This window comes from Lynx rufus, unplaced genomic scaffold (genome assembly GCF_022079265.1).
Source record: "Lynx rufus isolate CCGP_SWC_20201006 ecotype Redwood Valley unplaced genomic scaffold, mLynRuf1.p SCAF_28, whole genome shotgun sequence".
NCBI classification, from domain to species: Eukaryota; Metazoa; Chordata; class Mammalia; order Carnivora; family Felidae; genus Lynx; species Lynx rufus.
This window is the reverse complement of record NW_025814843.1, coordinates 9578223-9588452: the sequence shown is the minus strand read 5'-3', so window position 1 is coordinate 9588452 and position 10230 is coordinate 9578223.

The following is a 10230-nucleotide window of genomic DNA, read 5'->3' as shown; positions in this document are numbered from 1 at the left end:
ATTTCCGGCACATCCGCAGAGGCCAGCGGCCCTGTCAACTGTCCTGACAGGACCGGCTTCCCGTTGGCTTCTTGTGCCATAACCTGGGGTGTGGAGAGAGGGAATTTCTCCTTTGAGACTGAGTCACGGAGGCCTTTCCCACAGCCTCTCCCACAGTAGAGCTTTCTCTGTACCTCATCTGTGGTGATTTCTCATTGACTCCCAGTTCAAGAGCCAAATTACTATTCCTCAGGAAGGAATGCCTAGTGTGCAAATTCTCTCCTGTCAGAGGCCCGTCTCTAGGTCAGGCTCTTGGTACAGACGCTTCCTGGTATACGAGTTCCTCTCAGACACGTCCTGTGATTTTCCACTGCACGGCTCCTCTTTGCGGCTCCCATCATGGCTGACCCTCCTGCCAGTTCACACTGCTGTCATCCCCTGGCTGGGAACCAACTTGGCCTTTCAGGGACCTCGCTCCTCAGGGAAGCAGGGCCTCTTTGTTTCGGTTTTTCATTCGGCAAATGTGTTCGGGAAGCCTTCTGTGTGCCCGGCGATGGCGAAATGCTGAGGCTGCCGTAGGGCACCAAGATGGCGCCCGTAGCCGTGGCCCCTTCATGGGGCCTGTCGGAGGGCACGGGAGGCCACGATTTAAACCACACATTCAAATATTTCATTACCAGGGTAGCCAGTGCCCTGACAAAGTATCACGTGAGAGGCTCCTGACTTAGGTTGAAGACGAGACATCGGAAGGGAGGGAAGAAGGATGATGGGGAGTTAGCCGGGGGTGTAGGAGAGGGAGGCGAACAAGGAATCGCTGAAACGTTTTCCACAAAGGTTACGTGACCCAATTTATGTTTTTTAATGCTTATTGAGAGAGAGAGAGAGGGAATGCAAGCAGGGCAGGGGCAGGGGCAGAGAGAGATAGAGAGACACAGAATCCGAAGCAGGCTCTAAGCTCTGAGCTGTCAGCGCAGAGCCCGACGCGGGGCTCGAACCCACAAACTGAGATCATGACCAAACTGAAGTCGGATGCTTAACCGACTGAACCACCCAGGCGCCCCTAAAGTACCTTTAAAAAAATTTTTTTTAATGTTTATTCATCCTTGAGAGAGAGAGAGAGAGAGAGAGGCAAGCATAGTGGGGGAGGGGCAGAGAGACAGGGAGACAGAATCCGAAGCAGGTTCCAGGCTCCGAGCTGTCAGCACAGAGCCAGATGCGGGGCTCAAACTCATAAACTGTGAGATCATACCTGAGCCAAAGGTGGATGCTTAACCAACTGAGTCACCCAGGCACCCTGACACAATTTATGTTTTTAACAGATCGTTCTTTTTTTTTTAATGTTCATTTGAGAGAGAGAGGGAATATGAACAGGGGAGGGGCAGAGAGAAGGGGGGAGAGAGAATCCCAAGCAGGCTGCATGCTGTCAGTGCAGAGCCTGATGCAAGGCTCGATCTCACAAACCATAAGATCATGACCTGAGCCGAAATCAAGAGTCTGATGTTCAACCGACTGAGCCACCCAGGCGCGCCCCCCCTCCTCCGCCCCACAACAGGTCATTCTTTTTTTTTTTTTTAATGTTTGTTCATTTTTGAAAGAGGGAGACAGAGAGCAAGTGGGGTGGGGGTGGGGCAGAGAGAGAGGGAGACACAGAATCCAAAGCAGGCTCCAGGCTCTGAGCTGTCAGCACAGAGCCCGACATGGGGCTTGAACCCACAAACCGTGAGATCGTGACCCGAGCCGAAGTCAGACGCTTAACCGACTGAGCCACCCAGGCGCCCCTCATTCTTAATAAGAAGATAACCCAATTTTAACAACGAGCAGAAGACTCAAACAGACGCTTCCCTGAAGATACGTAGATGGCAAATAACGCATATGAAAGGGTGCTCAACATTATCAGGCGTTAGGAAAATACAAATTAAAGCAACAATGAAATATTCCACCAGAATGGCTGTAATGAAAAAGAGTGACGATAACCAGGTGCTGACAAGGACGTGAAGGAAATGAAACCCTTAGTCCTTGCTTGTGAGAATTACAACCATACAGTCACTTGTGCAAACAGTTGGGCAGATTCTTAAACACCTTTCTTCTTTTAATGTTTATTTATTTATCTTGAGAAAGAGAGAGAGTAATAGCGGGGGAGAGAGGCAGTGAGAGGAGGAGAGAGAATCTCAAGCAGGCTCCACGCTCAGCACAGAGGCCGACGTGGGGCTCGATCCCACAACCAGGAGCTCATGGCCTGAGCCGAAATCAAGAGTGGGATGCTTAACTGCCTGAGCCACCCCAGGCACCCCAGATCCTAAAAGTCTTAACAAACTCACCAGATGATTTGGCAATCCCATTCTGAGGTCATACACCCCAGAGGAATTAAAGCGTGTGCTCATACAAAGTCTTGTATCAAAAGTTCACGGCAACGACTTTCGTAATAGCCCCAAACTGTAAACAACCCAAATGTTCGTCAGCTGATGAAACAGAAACAAAACGTGGGATAAGCATACGATGAGAGACGACTCAGTAATGGCATGAACACGACGTCAGGGTGAAGGACTGATGTATTCTACAACACAGAGGCCCCTCAGAAATACGGCGCTGACCGAAAGAAACCGCACTTATGTAAGACTACATAGGGTACAGCTTTATTGATATGAAATTTCTAGAAAAGACTAAACTATAGAGCCAGAAAGCAGATCAGTGGTTGCCTAGGGCTGGCGGCGGGAGCAAGGCATGAAATAAATTGGCACGAAATAAATCTTTGGGGTGACGGGAAAAATTCTAGAAACCGGACTCTGGTGATGGCTGTACGGCTGTTTAAGTTTTACTAAAACTTGTCTGACTGTCCCTTTAAAATGGGTGGGTTTTACGATATGTAAATTATGCCTTCATAAAGCTACTTAAAAAGAAAAAATATTTAAAAATCATTGGGGGGCAGAGTTAAAGATAGAAGACGATTTGGAAGTCTCAGAGGTCAGAGTACCTTCTCTGGTGCTTTGTTCCTTAGACTCTCGTCTCCAGAAGTCAACCTCCCTTAAAAACTAAGCCTCAAACCACCTCTCCGTAGAAAAGGCCAGAATACTACCACATTCTTACACACTCTGATTCAGCAGACAAAGAGAATGGCACGAGGAACCCACCACAATTAACAAAGGCACTCAGGGCGTGTTGACCGCACAGCGTGTCTAAGAAGAGTGGGTGCGTACCTGCGTCATAGTCGCACGACAAAGGGTCAATTCTAGCGTTGTTTGGCCAAGACAGATGATGATAAAAAGCAGTTGGTCTTGGGGTGCTTGGGTGGCTCAGTCGGTTAAGTGGCCGACTTCAGCTCAGGTCACGATCTCGCGGTCCGTGAGTTCGAGCCCCGCGTCGGGCTCTGGGGTGATGGCTCAGAGCCTGGAGCCTGCTTCCAATTCTGTGTCTCCCTCTCTCTCTGCCCCTCCCCCGTTCATGCTCTGTCTCTCTCTGTCTCAAAAAGAAATAAAACGTTAAAGAAAAAAAAAATTAAAAAAAAAGCAGTTGGTCTTAAAGAGAAATTGCAAAGTCCCTCTTCGGTAACAGAAAAGTTGTTCCTAATTTTTAAATTGCAGTCCCCACTGCCACCCCCTCAAAGTTTCTAAATTCATAGACTCTCTTCTCCACCCCTCCTTACCCTGGTATTCCTCACTGCATCTAGCGGAGGGAAGGCAATGGCAAACATATATCAAGGACCAAGTGGTTGAGTTTTAGAATGTCTCTAAGTCCACCCCCCCACCCCACTGTCTGTCCCTTCTTCCCCTCAATCCATCTTTCCAATGTTGGTTCTATTTTTGGTATCACCCTTTTCTTCTCCTGGGTTCTGTTATTGTTGGGTGGCCCTGGTTGTTGGGGCCTGGGCCAAGAGTATAAATGGAGGCCTGGTCTGTTATATGTCTAATTATTTAGAAATTGCAAACCAGGGGCGCCTGGGTGGCTCCGTCGGTTAAGCGTCTGACTTCGGCTCAGGTCACGATCTCACGGTTCGTGGGTTTGAGCCCCGCGTCTGGCTCTGTGCTGACAGCTCAGAGCCTGCTCGGGATTCTGTGTCTCCCTCTCTCTCTGCCCCTCCCCCACTCATGCTCTGTCTCTCTCTTTCTCTCAAAAATAAACAAACATTAAAAAACACCTTTTTTAAATTAAAAATAAAAAAAGAAATTGCAAACCAGCATGTCAAACTGTTCAATAAAATATGTGCCACCCTTGAGGGCACGGACCCAGGCAGCCCTTGAAGTGGGCTTGGGGCCAACTGGGCGGGTCATTTTGGAGTCCCAGTACCGAAAGTGTGGTCTACTAGGGAAGAGGGAAGGACAAGTCTTCTTGGCTGAGAGGAATCCTTTAACCTTTGAGAGGAGGGCTGGAGGTTGGTGGGGGGCAGGGGGGTGCTGTTGTCTTGGCCCAAGGGCAGTACTGATTGTCTCGATAGATTGTATGAATAGATTTCCCGATATTCATCCATCCTTGTGATTCTGGAATGAACGCTGCTTAGTCATGCTTTTTTATATACTGCTGGATTCCATTTGCTAATGTTTGACATAGGAATTTTCCATCCATATTCAGAAGTGACATTGATCCCTAGCCTTCTGTATTTGTGCTAACGTTGTTGGGTTTTGATATCAGGGGTGTGCTAGTTTTGTTAATTGAATTGGGAAGCTTTCCATCTTTTTCTATGTTCTGTAACAGTGCTTTCTTTTCCTCTTAATATGCGAGGCATTTGTAAAAACATTCCCACTGTGAAAAATTCAAACCATACCGAAAAAGCCAAAATTCTCCTTGACTCTCCCTTCAAATCCTAAGCCCCTGCCAGATGTGACCACATTACCCATTTGCTGGGTTTTCTTCCAGAACATTTCATTTCCATCCATACATGTACCTATATATAACATGGTGCTTTTTTTTTTTTTTTTACATAAATGGGATTAAATTCTACATACTGGATTGTAGGCTTTAGGTTCTATGTGTTTTTTGTTTGTTTTTACTTAACAACATTATATCTTGGAGAATTCATCATGATGTCAGTACATAGAGACCCATTTCATCCTTTTAAGATTCTATAGAATATATGTATTTATTTTAAAATATTTATTTTTGAGAGAGTGTAAGCAGGTGAGGGGCAGAGAGAGGGGGACAGAGGGTCTGAAGCAGGCTGTGTGCTCTCAGCACAAAGCCCGACGTAGGGCTTGAACTCATGAACTGCAAGATCATGACCTGAGCCGAAGTCAGATGCTCAACCGACTGAGCCACTCAGGTGCCCCTTAAGTTTATTTATTTTGAGAGAGAGAGAGACGCAGAGACAGAGGGAGAAAGAGATAATCCCAAGAGGGCTCTGTGCTGTCAGCACGAAGCCTGACCTGGGGCTTGAACTCACGCACCCACGAGATCATGACCTGAGTCCAAAATCAAGAGTTGGATACTTAACCGACTGAGCCATCCAGACATCCCTAGAATAATTTATAGGATGGGTATTTTTAATATATATATTTTTTAGACAGAGAGAGCAAGAGGGAGAGAGGGGCAGAGGGAGAGAGAGAGAGAGAGAGAGAGACAGAATCCCAAGCAGGTTCCACGCTGTCAGCATAGAGCCCAACACAGGGCTCGATCTCACGAACTGCAAGGTCATGAGCCGAGCCGAGAGATCAAAAGTCAGACGCTTAACCGACTGAGCCACCCAGGCGCCTCTGAAAACCCTTTTCCTGATGCCCTGTGCTTGTTGTGTCTAAAACTGTGGTACACAGTAGGCACTCAAGAAATATTCACGGAATAGGGGTGCCTGGGTGGTGCAGTCGGTTAAGCGTCCGACTTCAGCCAGGTCACGATCTCTCGGTCCGTGAGTTTGAGCCCCGCGTCAGGCTCTGGGCTGATGGCTCGGAGCCTGGAGCCTGTTTCCGATTCTGTGTCTCCCTCTCTGCCCCTCCCCCGTTCATGCTCTGTCTCTCTGTCTCAAAAATAAATAAAAAAAAAAAGTTGAAAAAAAATTAAAAAAAAAAGAAATATTCACGGAATAAACAGGTGAACGAAAGACATTTTTGTAAACGGCTCTTTGGATGAACAGATTCTTCAGATTAGGTACCAAGCGGTGGGGCTCTCAAGGTGGGGGGGGGGGCAGGCATTACAACTTCAGTAGATACTGTCCAGTATCTCCAGACCCCCAGTCCGACCAATCTACAGTTCCAGTAATACCTGAGAGAATTCGCTTCCTCTCTGGCCAACATTTGCCATGAACACACTTGACTCTTTGTTCAATTTATGAGTGAAAAACAAAAAAGGTATCTTACTGCTGTTCTAACTTGTCCTTCTTTGACCATATTTTTATTTCTTGGCCACGTGGAAATCCTTATCTGCGAACTACTGTTCCCATTTCCCCCTGGTCATTGCTTGTACTTTTCTTACGGACTTGTTGGAGAGTTTTCTTTATGTTGGAAAAACATGTGGCCGGCATTTTCTCCTAACCTGTAGCTTTTGACTTAATTTTGTTTCGCCGCATTAAATACATTCTGTTTTGATGAGTCAAACTTGTGAGTTTTTCCTTTACGCTTCCCTGCCCCCCCCCAATTTGCATCTTGTCTAATATCAGACTCACCGCTGTGAATAACGAGACATTTTCATACTCAGGGAGCACCCGGGTGACTCCGTCGGTTGAGCGTCCGAATCTCGATTTCGGCTCAGATCGTGATCCTAGGGTTATGGGATGGAGCCCTGCATCGGGCTCCATGCTGAGTGTGGAGGCTGCTTTAGGTTCTCTCTCTCTCTTCCTCTGCCCCTCTCCCCTGCTCACTCTCTCTCTTAAAAAAAATTAAAAAATATTTTCACACTCAGTCATAAAGATCACGTTTTCAAATGATAGTCTTTATTAAAAAAAATTTTTTTATATTTATCTTTATTTTTGAGAGAGAGAGAGACAGAGCATGAACAGGGGAGGGTCAGAGAGAGAGGGAGACACAGAATCCGAAGCAGGTTCCAGGCTCTGAGCTGTCGGCACAGAGCCCGACGTGGGGCTCGAACCCATCAACTGCGAGATCATGACCTGAGCCGAAGGCGGACGCTCAACTGACCGAGCCACCCAGGCTCCCCACAAATGATAGTCTTTAAATACTGACTATAGACTTTTATTTAAGAGGACAGAAAGGAGCTCTCTTTCTTTTCATTGCAGTGGAATGAGGCTTGCTTTATAAACCACATAAGGGACTTAGCCTAGGTCCCGATGTCACAGAGCATCTTTGTGTTTTAGCATCATCTGTCCGTTAGTCCTCTCTTGCTCACGGATAGACTCACAAAGTATGAAAGTGACCTGTGGGACAACAGGCTTAGGTCTTGTAATAGAAATCTGTTCTTTCTTACAGTCAGACTCTTGGCTCCCCGGTCTAAACTTTTAAGCCGGCAAGTTGAACCTCTTTTATTCCCGCCCCCCAACAATGCCATTCTAGTCTAACTTAGTGCTAGGTGCTCAGTAGCTATTTGGTAACAACTCCTCCTCCCCTCCCTTCCTCTCCCTGCCCCCCTCCCTCCTGCCCTCTTTCTTCCTTCTTTCTCTCCTTCCTCCTTCCCTCCCTCCTATCTTACCTTCCTCCTTTCCTCCTTATTCCCTTCCCTCCTCTCTCTCCTCCTCCTGTCCCTCCTCCACTCCCTCCACCCCTCCCTCTTTCTCTCCCTCCTCTCCTCCCACCTCCTCTCCTCCTTCTCCCTCCTCCCATCCCTCTTCCTGTCCCTCCTCCCCTCTTGTGTCCCCTCCCACCCCCTCTCCTCCTTCCTCCTCTCCCTGCTCTCTCTCCTCCTCTGGGATAATCAGCAGCCCTTTTTGAGAAAAGCCCAACTATGGGGTCAGTGGTTCTCGACCAGGGGATACACAGCAGAATCAACAGAGAAACTTAAAAAAAAAGAGGCTCCGGGCTCTACCCTACATTTGCCGAACCAGAACCACCAGGGGCAAGGCCAGGGATTCTGAAATGTTGCACATCTCCCCAGGTGACGCCGATGCGCCTCGAGGGCTGAGAAAACCCAGGTCCTGAATCCGAACGTATGCTTTTACCCTCGAGGGACAGCTAAGGCACTCAGTGAGGACACAGTCAGCCGACGTGGCTAATTCTACAGGACAGATGACCCCGTTTCTTCAACGACAACAACAGAACGACATGAAAACCAGAGCAGGAGGGCGGAAAGTGTCATAAATGAAAAGACCCAAAACATATCACCCTGAGGCCGCGTGCAGACCTTGTCTGCACCCCGAGCCGAACAAGGCCAAAATAGGCATTTCTGAGGCAACCAGACGAAACAGAACACGGATTATGTTATCTGAAGGAATTACGGTTGGTTTTGTTGGATGTGACGATGGTATGATGGTTGTGTTAAAAACAAAACAAAACAAAGTCCTTATCTGCTAGAGATAAGAACTGACGTATTAATGGGTGAAATAATGTATCTGAAATTCCCTTTAAATATTCCAGGAAAAAAAAACAAAACAAACAACCCGCATGTGAGGGGGTCATCAGGCAAGAGCTCGAGTGTTGCTAAGTGTTGAAACAGGGTGGTTGGTATGAGGGGGTTCTCTGTACTGTTTTCTCTGCTTCTGTCCGTGTTTGAAAATTCCAAAGGGGCACCTGGGTGGCTCAGCCGGTTAAGCATCTGACTCTCCTTCTCTGCTCGGGTCACGATCTCGCGGCTCGCGGGTTCACCACAGGGAAGAGAGGCAAGAACCCTGGGAGTCTGGCCTCCATGAAATGGGAACAGGTTTTTTGTTGTTGTTGTTGTTGTTTTTAAGTTTGCTTTTATTTATTTTGAGAAAGATACAGAGAGCCAGTGGGGCAGGGGCAGAAAGAGAGAGAGAGAGAGAGAGAGAAAGAGAGAGAGAATCCCAAGCAGACTCCACGCTGTCAGCCCAGAGCCCGAGGCAGGGCTCGAACCCATGAACCGTGAGACCGTGACCTGAGCTGAAATCAAGAGTTGGACGCTTAACTGATAGAGCCCCCTGGGCGCCCCAAAACTTGGTTTTCTTAATTTTTAACTTAAGCGTTGTGTGTGTGCATGCCTCATAGAGACGATGAGAGGGGAGGGTGCTGGTTTCACAGCCGGACCGTTCGAACACCCTGACGAAGGTCCCACTGTGGCGGCTCACCCCACGTTCCAGCCAAGCCCTTCAGCGACCATCATCGGCCTCTTGAACTCCCGTCTGTCACGTCTAAGTCCACTCAGTCAAGACCATTCCTCCGACCTCCCTCCCTGGGCCCCTTGGCTTTTCCTGGAGTAGCCCGTTCTAGTTACCATCCCCCAGACTGCCGCTACCTTCACCCCCTCCTGACATGAAGCTCACTGCCAACCCTCCCCCAACCTAAATTCCTCCTCCTTCCGATTTTGCTCAAAAGAAGGTAGAGGGGCACCTGGCGGGGGGGGGGGGAGCTCGGTCGGTTGAGTGTCTGACTTCTGATCTCCGCGCAGGTCATGCTCTCACAGTTTGTGGGTTCGAGCCCCGCCTCGGGCTCTGGGCTCACAGTGTGGAGGCTGCTTGGGATTCTGCCTCTCCCTCTCTCTCTGCCCCTAACCCACTCACATTCTGTCTCTCTCTCAAAAATAAATAAACATTAAAAACAACAATAACAACACAGAGGCAGGCTTTGAGACCCACTCATCGGCAGCCCACGGCGGAGGGCATCTCTCTGCACGGCCTCAAGCACCCTCCCAGAACTGGTCTTGCCTGGGTTGGCCTTGACATCCCCCCAAAGACGGCCAGGAATAAGTCTGGTGTGTGCCCACCAATCGTGGTTTATAGGCACGCACGCTCTGGAATTGTATTCCAGTTCCCGCATGCGGTTAGTGACCTTGGCCAAGGGACTTAGCTTCTCTGGGCCCCAATTCTCTCATCTTTGAAGTGGGCAGGGTAGCAGAAGCAAGTGAAATAACACGTCTTCAGCACCCAGCATCGTCATTATCCAGTTGCGTCCCTACTGCGTAAATGATCTCACTGGTCTTTATAAAACTCGCCTGGCTCCAGACCCTGTGGTGGAAGAGACTGGGGTTTTAAGAAACTGGGAGGGTCGAGGAATGGGCTCTGGTAATTCAGGGCAGAGACGGGCGGCAGTCAGGATTCTTACTCCCAGGCTGGGGCTCGTCCTTCCTGACCAGCTAGGTCCCGTCTGCCTCCTGGTCAGTGGCTTTGCTTGGGGGACCGAAGGCTGGCCCGGCCTGTGATCAGGAGCTGGGGGTGGGGGGGGCTCGTGCCCCAGGAAGCCCCAGCTTGCTTTGTGGCACGCACACATC